Here is a 17,349-nt window from a genome sequence, read left to right as displayed (position 1 = left end):
GAGAGGGTGTGTGCGTTTGCTTACACAAGAGGGTTGGTCGGAGCAATCTCCTCTCGGAATTATTGATATCTTACGTAATAAGTGCTAAGACGGGGACTCAACTTGAAGTGATGAGCAAATCATGACACCTTTCATTGAGCTTATCACGCGAACCTCCGAGGCGGTGGCATGTGATCGAGACATGAACGACAAACAACGAATGGAAGCGATCAATCTGGACCATTCAACTTGCTGCACTTGCATCAATAACAAGTGCTCCGGCGGTGAGCGATCTAATCAAAATGCATAATTTTGTTTATTGTGCTATGCCCAAGCCTCAGCTACCTCACAAACAAAAAGCAAGAAACAGAAAATAAAACAGAAATACTTGAAAACAGTCACCGATCGACCAACCGGTAAAAAGATCTACATATTGGGGATACCGTTAGCGATGTTGTCAACTTACGTGTGAGTCATCGCAGTGATATTTGAAGAAGAAGGTCACCCGTCGTAGGAGAGAAAGTGAAATGAGGTAAATGCCGGTGTAATAGCAAAGCAATGGTATTCCATGGGAACTTCTGCTTCGAATTCAAGAGGAATCCAAATGCTGCGAGTCCTTCTTATGAGTCATGTTTATGTACAATCCATGTCGATGTCCATTCAATTCAATTTAGATTTATTTTCCAAATTAAATTCTATATAATATGTAGACATACTCCGGATGGATTATCCGCCATCTAGCAGCTAGTTTTGAAACTTCGGAAAAGCCGGTTGACAAATGTATCGATAATTTCGACCTAAGCAATTCGGTGCAGGTCTTCGGTGAGATGCCATGAATCGAGATTGAAGATCATTTTGAGGAGTTTGTCCTGCGCCCTCTAGAGACGGATCTTTGCATAACAGGTCCAAACGGGAAATCCGTAGATTAGTCCAACAGGCCGAAATACACTTTTCATTGTGACCAGCAAATCCCGATTAGCAATTTCCCGACTGTTTTCCAGTTTTTTTTTTCTAGGGAATTCGATATTTTTCCATTTGTGCGATATACATTTAAACTAAATAAAACCAAATACGAATGAGCCGAAAAGATCACGTAAGTGGGTCATGTCATTCCTAAGACAGTAGCACGTTTCCTGGATCTTTAATTTGGTTCAAGTTCGAAGTCTTCACAGTTTGTCTATGGAAATTCGCTCAAAACTTGACAGGATTTTATTTGATTGCTCTCAGGCATTTTCTTTGGAATCATATCCCTTTACATAGGGGAATTTACGTGTTCCCGGCAACCTAAGCAGCGACCTTCCTTCTATAGCCTTTTTCTCTATGGAACGCACACATATGCAGTATTGGTTAGTTCACAATCTTTTGCTGCCAGCTGCTCTAACAATTTCAGTCGAAAGAATTGTCAAAAACTGTTTTGAAACGCTTTTACAAAGCTCCAATCTTCTCTTGTGAGAGCGAGTATTGTCGGCAACCAGTTTTTCTTCGGCAACCGTTCCATTTGAACTGCATGTAAATCTGCTGTTCTATTATCGGCAACTCGAAATCAGCTACAATTTGTAGTGCGTGTGTTTCATTTCAAGAAAACCCTGTTAGATTGCTTTTTCTCAGTGGTAAAAATATAGTCAAATTAAAGCTGAAAGCATAAAGAATCGTTTGCATGCATTCAGCGAAGTGTTTTCGTAAGAAAATCCAGTGAAAATAGTGTTTCAATATGGGTTGCCGAAAATAGTCTGTCATGCCGAAGCCGTCATTTCCCCTAGTTCTTTTAAAAATTAGCTAAAATAATTTTAAATTCTCTCTGGGAGCCCATGGAATTTTTCTAACAGTTCAGAAGTTGTCTGCAGAATTGTACAAACAAATCATGAAATTCGTCTTAAGATGCTCTTCGAAGTTTAAACTTTTTTCTAGGAATTCACTTAAACTACATTTTTTTATTTAATTCGCTTGAATTATCCGCAGAAGGGGAAGTAGGGGAAACCCAACTAACAATTTTAGCTGCAGATTAGCTTATACAGGCAAAAATAGGCATTTACGGCTTATTTTTGCATGTATAAGGTAGTCTGCGGCTTAATTTGTTTGTTGGAAATTCTACCGGATAGAAGTATTTTAAATTTTGCTCAAAATTATCTTGGAGTCCTCTTCTAAAATCTTCTGAAAATTCACTTGGAATTCTCCTTAAAATTTCCTTACAAATCTTCGCAGAATTTCTTTGGAAAAATTAGAATCCTTTGGTATTTTTCACGAATTCTGGCCTAACAATTTTACTCTAAGCTTACAAAATTGACTTGGAGTTCTATTTTTTTCCTTGATTTGCTTTCCGTCGAACTTGTTTCCGTGCTGAGCACCAATGCTACCGACGCCAGGTAGGCAGCTTACACACTTGGAACCTACCATCAACTCATGAGCCGGGGACCAACGGCTTTACTTCCCTTCGGAAGGACGGGACTGCGCCGACTGAGATTGAACCCAGGCCTGCACCGACTGAGATTGAACCCCGGAGCTGCTGAGTTCTAGTCCAAAACTTTCTTTGGGAACATGCATAAATTACTTAGCATTTTTGTTTGTTTCAGCCATGTATTAAAGGGTGATACGGTCAAAATTTGGTCAATATCAACTTGACGTATTTCTTTCAATTTTGCATTTAAAAAACCTGAACACCCCTCATTTTGAAGGTGTGTGTGTGTAGAATGTTGCTCCTATTTTGATTTTGGAATTCACTCTTCAGTTGTCAAAATGCCGTCCAAGCAAGAAGAGCAGCGTATCAAAATTTTGCTCGCGCATCGCGAAAATCCGAGCTACTCGCACGCAAAGTTGGCAAAATCGCTAAAAGTTGCCAAATCAACCGTTACAAATGTAATTAAAGTGTTTGGAGAACGTTTGTCGACAGCCAGGAAGTCTGGATCGGGGGGAAATCGAAAACCGGAAGCCGCTGAGACGACAAAGAGAGTTGCCGGTAGTTTCAAGCGAAACCCTAACCTCTCTCTCCGAGATGCCGCAAATAAGCTGGGTGTATCGTCTATAACCGTGCATCGAGCCAAAAAACGAGTCGGACTATCGACTTACAAGAAGGTAGTGACTCCAAATCGCGATGATAAACAAAATACGACGGCCAAAGCGCGATCCCGGAGGCTGTACACGACGATGCTGACGAAGTTTGACTGCGTGGTAATGGACGACGAAACCTACGTCAAAGCCGACTACAAGCAGCTTCCGGGACAGGAGTTTTATACGGCAAAAGGAAGGGAAAAGGTAGCAGATGTTTTCAAGCACATGAAACTGTCAAAGTTCGCAAAGAAATATCTGGTTTGGCAAGCCATCTGTACCTGTGGCTTGAAAAGCAGCATTTTCATAGCTTCCGGGACTGTCAACCAAGAAATTTACGTGAAAGAGTGTTTGAATAAACGTCTGCTGCCTTTCCTGAAGAAACACGGTTGTTCCGTACTGTTTTGGCCGGATTTGGCATCTTGCCATTACGGTAAAAAGGCCATGGAGTGGTACGCCGCCAACAACGTGCAGGTGGTTCCCAAGGACAAGAACCCTCCCAACACGCCAGAGCTCCGCCCAATTGAGAAATACTGGGCTATTGTCAAGCGGAACCTAAAGAAGACCAAAAAAACTGCTAAGGGCGAGCAGCAGTTCAAGGCAAACTGGCTTTCTGCGGCGAAGAAGGTGGACAAGGTGGCTGTACAAAATCTGATGGCAGGGGTCAAGCGTAAGGCCCGGCAATTCGGATTTGGAAAAGCGGAAGCCTAACTGAATATTTTTCCTGAATTTTATACTAATTGAACTTGAAAAAGAAATTTAATTTGATTTTTTAAATAAACGATTTCACCGATTTACACGCGTTTTCCCTTGACCAAATTTTGACCGTATCACCCTTTATGTACCACGAAATATGCAAGGAGGGAGGTCTAAAATTGGTCAAAAATATGCTAAGTCATTTATTGGACAACACCACACGAATTATGCAACCGGATGATAGGTATGACAGCAACTACGACAGAAACAACTCTGATTTTAGGGAGGGCTCTCTTCTCCCACTTTTCAAACTCCCTTATTAGGGGGCTCCCTTTGGGGCCTGCACCCTAAACTCTGTAACTAGGAGAACCACAGTTCGGAGTCCCACCCCATTACAAACTTTGTAACTAGGGGGGCTCCCTTCCGGAGCCTTCAGATACGTACGAGACTAATCAGCCACGGCTGAATGTCTCGTTAACCCGTTAACGCCCAAGTCGTTTTTGACCTCTGGACAATGCGCGATTTTTCCAGGAATAACCCAAAAATTATTCTCACATTATTTGAAAGCAAGATGTCAAGAATATTCCAAGGATCATTCTAGTGGTATTGAAAAAGTAATTTACGTGTTTCCAATTTCTGTTAATACATGATAAAAGAAACAAAAATGCTGATCTATAAATAGACCACTAGGCGTTAATGGGTTAATAAAGAAAACTAACTAAACTAATTTATGGATGGTCCCTTAGAGTTTTTTTTTCTAAAATACCTTGGTGTTATCTTTAGAATTCATTCTAAAATCTGCTCAACATTGTTTTGGTTTTTTTTTTAAATTCCCGTAATAGTTACATCGACATTCACGGCTTGTTCCCGGTCAATCGGATTTCCGGATTTTTGCCTATTTTCCGGTTCCCTGATCACCCAGACTTTTGTGCGAGTTCTTCGATTAATCAGAGAGTAGAATTATCGGGTCATGCATGAGCACTTAGCAAACGTTTGGTTTGGTTCAAATCATCAAATTAACTCGACGGCGCGCGGGCGACCTGAACGGCTAGGCTTGGGGCAACAGTCGACGCAACCAAAACGGCACAATCCTGTACAACGACCTGCAAGAGGTTCGCTACACCATATTAGCGCCGGACTCTCCCACCCTGTTGAGCCGGTCTGGCGTACACTCCACCATCGACATATTCATCAGCAACATGGGAGACAACATCTCGCTACCTGTGACCCACCAAGAGCTGAGTTTGGATCACTATCCGGTGGTGGCCGATGTAGGCTTATCCGTCAACCGATTCCAAGCTTCCTGACGCAACTACCATCGTGTCAGCTACGTCACTACGGTGTCCTTGCGGAGACGCCCGAACACGTTGACCGGTGTCTGCGTTCCATCGAGAAGGCGATATCCCAGTGCCAGTATCCAGACAGGTGAGCAATACTCTGAACCTTGATAGAATTACCCAAAATCTCATCAGACTCCGTAACTCCATTCGAAGGCAATACCAGCGTTCTGGTTTGCGTGTCTTGCAGACCCATTGCAATCATCTTACAAAAACCATCCAAGCCAGGATGGTGGACCTTCGAAATCAGGATGTTGCTAACAAGATCCGCTCTCTCCCAGTTGTGCAAAGCCCTTCTGGAAACTAACGAAAATCCTTAAAAATAAGCCGATCAACAGATCATCAAGAAGAGAATTGTAAAACATTACAACAGTAAAACACGACATGTACAACCACAAAATCAAAAATTTCACCAAAGAAGAAGAGCCCTTCTGGGTGTGGAAGTTTCTCGAAGATGTTTCAGATTTTTTCGGCTAGTGCAAAAAAAGCTGGCATCGTGCACTTTGCCGGTGAGGGTTACGACTCAAGGCGGTTTCTTGTGGATGTGAAGGGCAAACTATGCATCGGAGGAAATCGATACACCCTGTTGTTTGGGAAAGTACTGTATGTCAGGAAGTTGAAAGGATATCGAAATCATAGGTTTTGTAAAACTAAAGGGTAACAAGTTCTATTTGTGGATGGATCGATTGACATGTGGATCAGCGATGGCAACGAATGCAGATTCGCAGCTTTGTCACAAAATATATGGATCCTACGGGGGTCAAGGCTAAAATTTGGAGTGAAGATATCGAATTTGCGATGCGATTTGGGGCCTGAATTTTTCTCGAATGAGCAGCTATCGTTCGCATTCAAGTGGAGTCCACAGTGGGATACACCCCGCAGCACAACGGCGTCGCAGAACGTTACAATCGAACTGTATTTGAGAAAATGAGAACTATGCTGTTGGAATCCAGTGCACCAAAGTATCTTTGGGAAGAAGCTATCCTGAACGCAGTACACGTGACAAACAGAAGTCCGAGTGAAGGTAATCAAACCCTTGCGGAAAGATGGCACGGTGAACAGCCAGATGTTACGAAGCTAAGAGTGTTTGGATGCCAAGCGTTCTCCTGGGTACAGAAGCAGAAAAGTGGTAAGCTGGAGCCAACTGGACGAAAGTGTGTTATGCTTGGGTACGCACCGACTGGCTACCGTCTCTGGGACATATAATCACGGAAAATGATCGTGCCTCGTGATGTAAAATTCAACGAGTCCGCATTTCCATTCAAGTCAACAAATGAAAGTGCCATGCCGGAGGAAGTTTTGCCAGTTTTCGAGCAAGAGGATGAAAATCATGAAGATCAAGATCAACCTGAAGATGAAGCAAGCGATAATGATGACGCTCGTGACACTGATGGAGATCCGGGTGCTCAACAGGAAGACATCGAAGAAGGTGCACTCCCATCACAATCAGAAAGGAATGAATCCAGTGGAGATTTTCCGAGGTCTAGTGGTCGGGAGTGCAAGAAACCAGGTTGGTTCGCAGATATCATGTCTTCATATAGAGCTCTTATAGCTGGTGCTAATTTCCAATAGGTTCCTGAAAGTTACAACGATGTCAATGGCCATCCGAACGAAGGTGAGTGGAGGCAAGCGATTCAAGACGAGCTGAGATCCCTGGACGAGAACGGAACCTGGATCGTGGTCAACTGCCCTGACGAGGTGAAGCCCGTGCCATACAAGTGGGTGTTCCACCTGAAAACGGACGTCCAATGCGCTACAAGGCGAGGCTGGTAGCCAAGGGATCCGCTACTGGACTACGAGGAGACGTTTGCACCTGTAGCTCGATTGATTACCATCAGGACTCTATTGGCATTGGCTATGACGTACAGTATGAAGATTCATCAGCTAGACGTCAAGACAGCATTTTTGAATGGGAAACTCAACGAAAAGGTATACATGTAGTGTCCAGAGGGTGCAAAGTTCCATCATGGATAGGTATGTTTGCTGCAGTGGTTACTCTATGGCCTGAAACAGTCGTCGAGGTGCTGGAACAGCCATTTCAACGAATTCCTTACGAGCATGGGTTTCGTGCGGTCGAAGCATGACTACTGCGTATACGTTTGAGTCCGTGGGGAGCAGACAGCTTACAATGTAATGTATGGGGTTGGAACTATCATAAATAACGTTAAAACCAAGCTGATGCAGAAATTTAAAATTACCGACATAAGGGAATTACACCATTTCCTCGGGGTCAAAATCGAGACAGATTTGAATCGTGGACTAACAAAGCTGTCCCAGAATAGCCAGATAGAGAGAGTGATTGTTCGCTTTGGTATGGAATATTGTAATCCCGTTAAGACGCCAGCTGAACCAAGACTGAAGTTGAGTCGAGAGACTGAGCGTTGTGAGCATCCCTACCGGGAACTCAAAGGAAGTCTGATGTAAATCATGATGGGTACACGACTATGTTTTGTCGTTGGATACTTGGCAAGGTTCCAGGATGCAGCCGGTGATGAACATTGGAAGCAGGCCAGATGAGTGCTGAGGTACCTAAAGGAGACGAAATATTTGAAATTGGTCTACAGGAGGAAGCCGAAGGAACCCAACCTACGTGGACGCTAGATGACAGACCGTCTATCTGCAGAGTTCCTGTTCCCGCTAAAACTATTTGAAGACAACCAAGGATCTATTGAAATGGCCGAACGCCACAATTAAAAATAAAATGGAATGATCTATTTCAAGTTTGAAATCTTAAAAACATATTACGACATTACGAATACTTATGCTAGTTTTGTAACTTGAAAACTTTTCATGTTCCAGAATCTTGAAAAATTTTCCATGTTCGGAATATTTTAAAATACAACTCCCTGAATCTTGAAGATTTTTCTTAATTCATGATTTTGATACCCTTGGAGCTCTTTACAGGATTTCTTCAGCATGTACTGAAGAATTTCCTTAAAATCATCTCAGCGTATCCTCAGCTCATCTTAGATCTCTCTCTGGTATTCCCTTAAAATTTACTTCTTAACCCAAGTCGCTTCACCTGTGGACAATGCGTGATTTTTCCAGGAGTAACCCAAGGATTGTTCTCACATTATTTGAAAAGAAGATGTTAAGGATATTCCAAGGATCATTCTAGTGATGTTGAAAACATAATTTACGGTCCCAATTTCCGTTAAGACATGATAAAAGAAAAAAAAAATGCTGATATAACTGGGCGTTAATGGGTTTATACTCTTGAAAATCTTCGGCAGAACACTCTTTGAATTTACTCTGGATTGCTCTTCAAATTATTAGTAATTCTTGCAGTTATATCTAGAAGTTCTCCGAAGATTTCTTCTGAAAATTCACTTGTAGACACCACCATGGAATTAATCTAGAATGCTTGTTTAGTTTTGCTCAGAAGTCCCATAAATTCTTTGATATGCTAATTAGAATTCCCATTGAATTCTCTAAAAAATATCACCGGGGTAACCTTGGAATTCTCCTCAGAATTCCATTGAAAATTTAAATGATCCTTGAACTGCACATAAGTATTCAACGAAAATTGATATTCTCCCAAAAACTTATTGAAATTATCCTCTGAATTCCCTTGGATTTGTGCTTTGAATTACCTTGGAGATCTACTCAGTATTATTATGAAATTTTGCATTGCTGAGGTACTACCCTCAGAAATTCCTTTGAATTTTCCTTGAAATTTCTTTTGAATCCTATTTAGGGTTTACTTGGAATTCTACTCAGAGCTACCTCCTTAGGTTTCACGAGGAATCTGGAGTTTTTCAGAACTAACTTGAAAGCAGAATCCACTTGATTTTTTCTTCACAGTTCTTCCCAGAACTCCCCTGGAATAAGTTTCTTAGAAATTATCATCAAATTCCATGAGCCTTGAAAGTTATGCATCTTGATTTTTTTTTTAAATCTGTGATCTTATAAAATGTTCATTCTTCGACATCATGAAATCTTCGTTCCAGTATTGTCAATTCAGAGACAAACATTTGGCGTCAGATTAACAGCTTTAATGACTTGCTGCGGTTGAAAGTTGCGTTGTATTTTTTCCCTGAAATGGTAATATCTTGAAAAAAAAATCCAATCACCGACATTTCGTGTATATAACGGGGTTGATTTTTAATTTGAACTTCTAGTAACCCTAATATGACCATCAGAAAATCGATTTCTGGTAGCAGTGGTAGCCTTATTTGCTGTTTTGTTTTGATTCTTCAATTTCGCTTTCTTTCCAACTGCTAAATGACGTTTGAGCCATTTTTAATTTGCATGGCGTTCAGATTAGAGGGGATAAAGTTGTTCAGTTGGACGAAATCCATTCAGTTCAGGGCATCAGAGTAGAAATAATGCTATTTTTGTTATTACTCAGGATGGAGCCTAGATAGAAGTATCTTGCCTGCAGCAATGCAGCATTACAAGTTTCTATAAATTCAGCAGAATTATTTTCGGGGATTCATTGGGGTTCTCTGAAATTTCAGTTGGGATTATACGGAATCTTTATTGAGATTATTTATAATCTATGTCTTTGTGAGATTCTCCGATTTTCTGTTATTTTCTGCTCTTTGATTCTCCAGAAATACTTTGAGAATTCGCAAGAATCCTTCTTAAAGTGCTTTGAAAATTCAAATGCTGAGATTTTCCAAAATTACTAATATGATTTATCTACTCAATTCTTCGTGGAATTCATCGGAATTCATTGTTATGTTATCCATTCTAGATAGAGCTGGAATTAGGGCCCAACAGCTTTTGTAAACAATGGCTTTTCTCGATGATTTCTAGGAATTCAAGGCGCGCCAACGCAAACCAACACAGGCATCGGGTAGTGGAAGGCTTCCCATACCTGATGGTGATATTGGTTTGATTGGGCGAGCCTTGAGTTTCAAGAAATCATCGAGAGAAGTCATTGTTTGCAAAAGCTGTTACGCCCTAATTCCAGCTCTATCTAGCATTGTCTCTTGTTTCTATGGAATTTCGATTGAAATTCGTTGGAATCTTCCTTGGAGATATTTGGAGTGACTGAGAATGTCAATTGGGATACTTTAGAAATCTATTTGATATTCTATAGAACTTGAGAACTACTCTCTTGAGATTATCTATGATTCCTCTTTGGTACTCCAGACTAACTCTGGTGATTCCACGAACACCTTGTGGGAATGATTGGTTGTGTTGTGGGTTGTGGGCAGTGATATCTGGCAATCCCTTTTGGAATCCTCCGGAATTACTCTTGCTGAGATTATCCAAAATTCATCTCCAGAACCACAATTGAGTTACATCTCTCGAATTATTTTTGAAATTCATCGTAAGGTTCTTCTTAACGCGAAGCTTACCACCTCGAAAACCAATAACCAATTTAGCCATGTGTTGTTCTAAAAATATTGGAAAAAGATATAACACATCCAAGAAAATCATTTTCCATTTCCTGAGACTCTTGTGAAAACTTACGTGTATTATTTTTTAAATTTCATTATTTAAAAAAAATATGAGAATATTAACGACGAGAGATGATACATTCCGGGAAATGACGTACTTCATCGTATGATTATCAAAGACGCGATATTTAAAAGATTACCAGACGAGACGCTTCTGTTGTTTCTTGTGTTCTGTTACTTCTATTAGATATTGTGCTTCATCCTTGTAAGGTATACCTCGATATAACGTAACTGTTGACTTCCATCGCTGATTTCTTATATGCTTTTTTTCGCCTATTTTATATATTTGCCAAATAGACTTTTCCCTATCAGTCTTTATTTAGACAACAAAATTCCGAAGAGATTAAATAAATAAACTGCGTCAGTCATAAATGACATATTTTAGACAAATTTGGTTGTTAGTTAAGTGCGATCACATTAGCAATAATCTCCATCTTAGCGCCCCACGATTTCAATAATTTTAAAAGTATATTCTCTATGATGCAGAAAAACATTAATCTACTAACATGAGTAAATTGCGGAACAGTTGAACGTTGGTTAAACCGCGAAGTATGACGTTAAATTCTAACCTTCCACGAATGAAAACATCATCTGATCGAGTAAACTTTCTTTACCAGATGATAGGGGAAATGTCTCTAATGTTGGCCTATGGATCTAACATTGGACCCATCGCTAAAAATCTGCTATTTATCAATTTTATCTAGATGAATGCGTTATTGGGACGTTACTAATGGATATTTTTGGTTGCTATTGAAAATTTACGACATTACCTGCATTTCCCCTATTGTTGATTTTCGTGAGTGAGTCTTAATCTGAAAGTCATTGTTTACATAAGTTTGTTTGGTTCCATTTTCATGTGTCATTTAAAAGTTACTGGATTTTTCCATGCGAAACCGGGACTTCCATTGAAAAATTTCTCTGCACAACGAAATAAATCAGACATAAACAACATGTCAGAAGGGTCTAACTCTAAACGTAACAACCCAACAAACAATTTTAGCTGTAGATTAGCTTATACAGCCAAAATTTGCCTTATGCAGCTAATTTTTGCCTGTATAAGCTAAACTGCAGCTAAAATTGTTTGTTGGGAATGGCTTGGATCGTCGGTTTCTTACAAACGGCAACACACCCACTCAAACTAACTAAATCATCTGACAAAGCAATGTTTGTTACATGAGCTGGTATAGTCAGATTCCGTGGGTGTGTGGTGATTCGTGAGAAATCGACATTCAAAGTCATTGTTTACGTTTCGAGACCTTTCTGACATGTTTCCCCTGAAGTTTGTCAACTGAATAGGGAATAAAACCCGTCGCCTCCAGCGTGGCATTGATTCAGGGATGCGACTTTACTAACTGAGCCAAGCGGTACGGAATGATGATGTGTGGAGTAAAGTGTGTCAGTTATATAACTAAAATAAGTCCATATTGTATTCCGGAACAGTGGTAATTATTTTATTAATTACAATCACCCGTGTTAGTATTACGTAATAAAACGAATAAACATACTAATCCGCGTTTATATTTACATAGCTCATTGCAAGCAGAAGACTTCTAAGCTTTAAGAAAGAAAAAATCATAGTTTATTTATATCAGTATCTTATGCTTCTGCAACCGGAAGCTACCCATCAAATTGACCGGCGATACATAATTGACACTTCTCTCAAAATTCCCTCATTTTCCGCTAAAAGCCTGTTGTAAAGAAATCAATTACATGTAACCCGTCTACATTATATGTTGATACATAATGCGCAACTAAGCAAACACTCACCTGTAGATGCGAACTACGAATTTCCTTTCTCTACCCACGGATGACGGATGGGGGACACCTTATCCAGGCAGGAGAACCACCAGCAGCAGCTTTCTTCGTGCTTTCTGCTTTGCACTTCAATCCACCGTGTGTGTGCGCCAACGGGGCGAAAAATAGAACACAACAACAACAAAAAACCACACGACTCTCTTCTTGCTGCCGGGGCTGATGTGTGTTTACACCAAATTCCTTCACTTTCTTTTTCTCCGGAGAAACCACTAATATATGGGGAGCAGAGCACCGCGCGACGTCTCGGGGAGCCGACCAAAGGGGGTTGTATCAAATGAAGGGAACGGAATGGGATTATCACTTGCAATATTTATAAAGGAAATTGTGCTGGGAACTACGCCGAACTGCCGAGCGACACAGGACGGAACGGAAAAAAGCTATCTTTCCTAGTGGATGGTTTTATAACACCAGAAAGGAAGGGAAAACTGGGGGAAGCTCTTTATTTCTTCTATAATGGGGCCATCCGTGAGTGGTGCACGAAGGGGGAAGCTAATCAAATTTCTTCACCATCATGGCCTTGTTCCTGTCGTGGCAACGGGATCGATTCTCACTAAACTTTGTTATTGAGCTATTCTTCAGCATCCGTATGGAGCAACAGGATAAATAATACCGGATGGAAGTGGGAAACTTTTCTCACTGCCAAATTCCATTGCGGTCCTTACCTCTGCCTGACCAGACGATGCAGAGACAAAAAGAATTTTCACTTTTTTCGCTTGAAAATTGGGAGCGGTCCCATTCGCTGAATGATTCTTTTATCCCACTTGCGTTCTTCACAACTACTGTTTACAATCTCACTTCCGGTTTGCTTTTTCAAACAAATCGACGGCGATTCGTAACAAAAAGTTCAATGAGACGCGTCAATTTCCGATCAATTCGCGGTTAAGAAATAAATCTTTCATCCGAGATAAAATGAAACGAAGAAAAGAGCACACGCCGTGTTGCGTTGCTGGAAAAAATCTGTCTGTGACTGTGGTGCTGGCTGGCTGCTAGCTCGCCCGACCTCGGCACACTCGTCGGTGTTTGCGCTGTAGTTCCAATGAACGGCGGACGACGGGAAGAAAAGAAACAGCATTTCTGTCAAAACACCACGATCCCGGCCGTGTTCTCACAACCACATATAAGTATGTAAACGCGCGTGAAGGCAGACGGCAGTGTTAGAAGTCATGAATGACAGAGGATCTGTTTATAACGGGACTTGTAGTTGTATCTCGCTTGTGTCTGGGGAGTTTGAGCCGAGTGGGAGCAGTACAGCTATGTTTCCTTCATCGTTATCATGGGCGTAAGTTTAGAATCAAATGACGTGATTTTAGAACGACCGAGTGAGTTCAATGCTGCATACAAGTTGCATGTGCGTAGGGTGACTATCACTAAATTGGATGTACACTTATTACGTAGCATAAAATATCCGGATGTAACAATAAGTAACGCTTGGCAAGCCCCCCCCCCCCCCCTTATTGCGTAACGATTGGATAAAAAATCACAATTAAAATTTTGAAAAGTATTTATCTGGGAGGAAGAAGCAGATAGCAAACCGGAATTTATTTTATAGCTTGTTCTTCTTGTCATGAAAATGCCATGTGCCATTGAAATCAAATCAACATATAGGCGTAGCAAAATAGCCTATTTTGATTGGAGCGTGTATTTTAAAGTGGTGACAACCAGGGCGTCACAATATCAGCTTCAATCGACCTAATCGATGCAAGAAAGAGAAAGAGACTGTTGGCTCTGTTTTTTTCTGCTAAAGTCGAACAGTTTCGCAGCAGTTGGTGTCCACAAACAAATCTCGATAATTTTTTTCAAAGGGACGTATCAGATTTTGTAAACAATGCATTGGATCGTCGATTTTACGAAACTGATAGCTCGCTCACGCATGCTAACACATCCATCAGATAGGGGAAATTTTCCCCTACCTGCTAGTGCTGTTAGTAAGCGTGTGCGAGCTGTCAGTTACGCCAAAACGACGATCAAATGCATTGTTTACAATTGTTTACATTTAATGTTCAATCGCTTGTCTCTCTTTCTTCCGTCGCTCAATTGGTCTTTCTTTCAAGCTTCGATAAACGGACGAGCGAAAGAGCGCTTGAAATTAATAGTTTCGTCTTTCATGAAACACATCAACAGAGGTTTCATGACGTATATGACGGAAAATGAAAATATATATTTAAAGCATTTCTAACGTAAAAACACTTGAAGATTACACATAATATGTTTGATTTATCTTCCATCTACATATTTATCTAAAAAAAAAAATAACGAAAACGGGACATAAGGCATATTAAACAAATTGAAAGAGCGGTGATAGAGTGTTGATGATGATGATGGTCCCACCTCTTACCCCTACAAAGGTTTGAGCTGGACGATTTATCTTTAAGATAATTAAATATGACATTTTAACCAGGTTGGCAAACAAAATCGAACTGGTTTCAGTTACAGATATAAATTCCCTCTAGAGTTTACAGTTGTTTCAGAGCGATATAAATGTGGAAAAGCTCAGGCGTCCACCTCTTAGTTCGCCTTTTTGTCCACCTGAAATATTCATAAGTATTACAAGCAATCAAAAGTTCATGAACAATCAACAAAGCATCCTATTACACTAGTAACCTCGCAATCTGATGCTATCATAATTTTCAGCAATGTCAGGAATGCTCACGAACCCCCAACATTTGCCAGAAAACTTACTACTTACTCAAGGTATCTTCCAAATAAGCTTCAAAATTGCATTTTTTTTTCTCAAATGTTCTATATCCGTAATACGCGCGCGAGGGTCAAACCTTTGTAGACTACTTTTTTTTTACTACTACTATTAAATCAAATATCAAAAATCCATCATCACCATCGTGGCGAACAGAAATAGTTTTTGCAGTGCTACAATAATTATTAAAAAATCGTTATAACAGCTATCCATACAAAATAATCCGTTAAAAATAACTTCGTCAAGATACATAATTTGTCAATTCATAAAAAAAATCACTGGATAACCGTTTAAAAGACAGTTTTAACGTGTGAAATGCAATGTCTCTTAAATTCTGCTAATGTTGTTGCACGTTTAATGTGTCTAGGCATCGAATTGAAAACATTTATTCCTTTAAAAAATAATGAATTCTGTGAAGCACAAGTCAAGAAATGTGGTGTTCTTATTTCATCCGCGTTTCTAGTATTATATCGAGGGGGGCGGGCGACACATCTAAATTTCAAGTTAAGATGCTCAACAAATCTCACACTAGTGAATCAATCTTCGAAAAATCTTCTTTCATTTGTCACATCTACTTGCATCGCGCATCATCTTTTTGCAGGAAATCGTCAGAATCGTCATCAATCTGCTCTCTATCTACTCAGCGTGCGCGCAGCTAAACACAGCAAAACACAATCTTTTCTGCATCGTAGATAGAGTCGTTCCCCTCGTATTATATCTATGATAGTCACTTCCTCTTTCAATTCGATCACACAAATATTGAGGCAGCAAACCGTTAACTACTTTGAAAATGAACATCATAGTCAAATATACAATTCTTTGCTTCACCGACAACCATTGTAAGGCGTCTAGCATCAAAGTTGAGGAAGTGAATCTATTACCTCTCAAAATCAAACGCATTATTTTATTCTGCAAGCGCTGTAATCTCGATATTTGTGTTGCATTGGACAGAAATAAAATGGATGGGCAAAAGTCTAGATGAGGAGAGATGATTGATTTGTATAGCTGTATTTTACTGGCAATAGTTAAATCGTTTTTCAATCGACATAGAATTCCATACTTCTTGGCAATTTTCTTGATGACATTGTCAATGTGAGAGTTGAACTTAAGTTTGTCATCAATAATCACGCCAAGATATTTAATCTCCTGAACGCGATCAATAGTCTCATCATCAATTACAACAGAGACGTTCTCATTCAATCGATTCCGCGAAATTACCATAAATTTAGTTTTACTTGTATTCAATTTTAACTGCTTACACTTCAACCATCTACTTAGATACTGCAAATCTTCATTCAAGTGTGAGACGACAACTTCTAAATCCTTAGCTGCAATGAATAACACAGTATCATCTGCAAAAAGATTAATGTCGCAAAACCGTAAAACACGTCGCAAGTCATTAATATACATAATAAATAAAAGGGGCCCTAATACACTTCCCTGGGGCACTCCAAGGTTGTTCCCCACGGGACTGGAAACAGAATCATTAAAAACAGTCCGTTGAGTTCTGTCAGACAAATAGCTTTCAAACCATTTATATGCAGTACTCGTAATTCCAAAGCGCTTGATTGTACTTAACAGTAAGGGCCTAGAAATTGTTTCAAAAGCGCGTTTCAGATCCAAAAAAACAGCAACACTCGTATCTTTACGCTCCAAGTTGTCTTTCCACTTTGCTAACACCAAATTCAATGCAGTTTCACAAGAATGACCTTCCCGATATCTCTATTGTTCTGGTATCAACAAAGAGTTGCTATTCAAATACTCCAACTGCTGGCCTATAACAACAAGTTCTAAGATTTTCTCTAATGTGTGCAACATGTTGATGGGACGAAATTCTTCGGCTTTAATCGTTCCAGCAACTTTTTGAATAGGAACCACTAAGGATTCCTTCCAAATTTGTGGCACATGTCCATTCTACAATGATTTATGAATAAGGTCCAGAAAGATGTGGCCAATGACATGAAAGCAATCTTGAATAACTCTAGCATTAACGATGACTATTCCCATGCAAGGGAATTATTATTATCGAATGACGACACTCTACATGAGGTAGACCCTGCTAATGTAAGTAATACTGAACCTCCAAAAATCTCTTCACTTCCTCAACAGAATGCGACTGAAATTTTGGTGTATTGCCAAAATTTCAATCGCATGAAAAGCCCAGCTAAAATGAAAGAAATCCACGAGAACATTCTATCTTCTTCTTTTCAAATAATTCTTGGAACTGAATCAAGCTGGGACGAAAGCGTCAGAAGCGAAGAAATTTTTGGAAACAATTTTAATGTATCCCGGCACGACAGGAATTTTCAACTCTGTAATAAAAAGTCTGGTGGTGGAGTGCTCATTGCCATCAATGCTGACTTTACTTCTGAAGAAA

At 40.1% G+C, this 17,349-nt stretch overlaps 1 protein-coding gene across 2 annotated transcripts in view; it reads right to left on the bottom strand.

The window, feature by feature from the left end:
• PKD (serine/threonine-protein kinase D3) overlaps positions 1-13,327 on the bottom strand; it is a 38,288-nt gene extending 24,961 nt beyond the window's left edge. The window contains exon 1 of one of the 2 annotated variants that reach the window (XM_065218978.1): positions 12,233-13,327. The gene's annotated coding sequence lies outside the window, so the exon portion shown is untranslated. The remainder of the gene's footprint in view (positions 1-12,232) is intronic. The other variant, XM_065218979.1, reaches the window with a different exon arrangement.
• Between the last annotated feature and the right edge of the window lie 4,022 nt (positions 13,328-17,349).

Source organism: Ochlerotatus camptorhynchus, unplaced genomic scaffold (genome assembly GCF_037179485.1).
Source record: "Ochlerotatus camptorhynchus isolate MF236.1 unplaced genomic scaffold, CSIRO-AGI_Acam_v1.1 ptg000096l, whole genome shotgun sequence".
NCBI lineage: Eukaryota > Metazoa > Arthropoda > Insecta > Diptera > Culicidae > Ochlerotatus > Ochlerotatus camptorhynchus.
The sequence above is the reverse complement of the archived record's forward strand: the minus strand, read 5'-3'. Positions and strand labels throughout refer to the sequence as shown.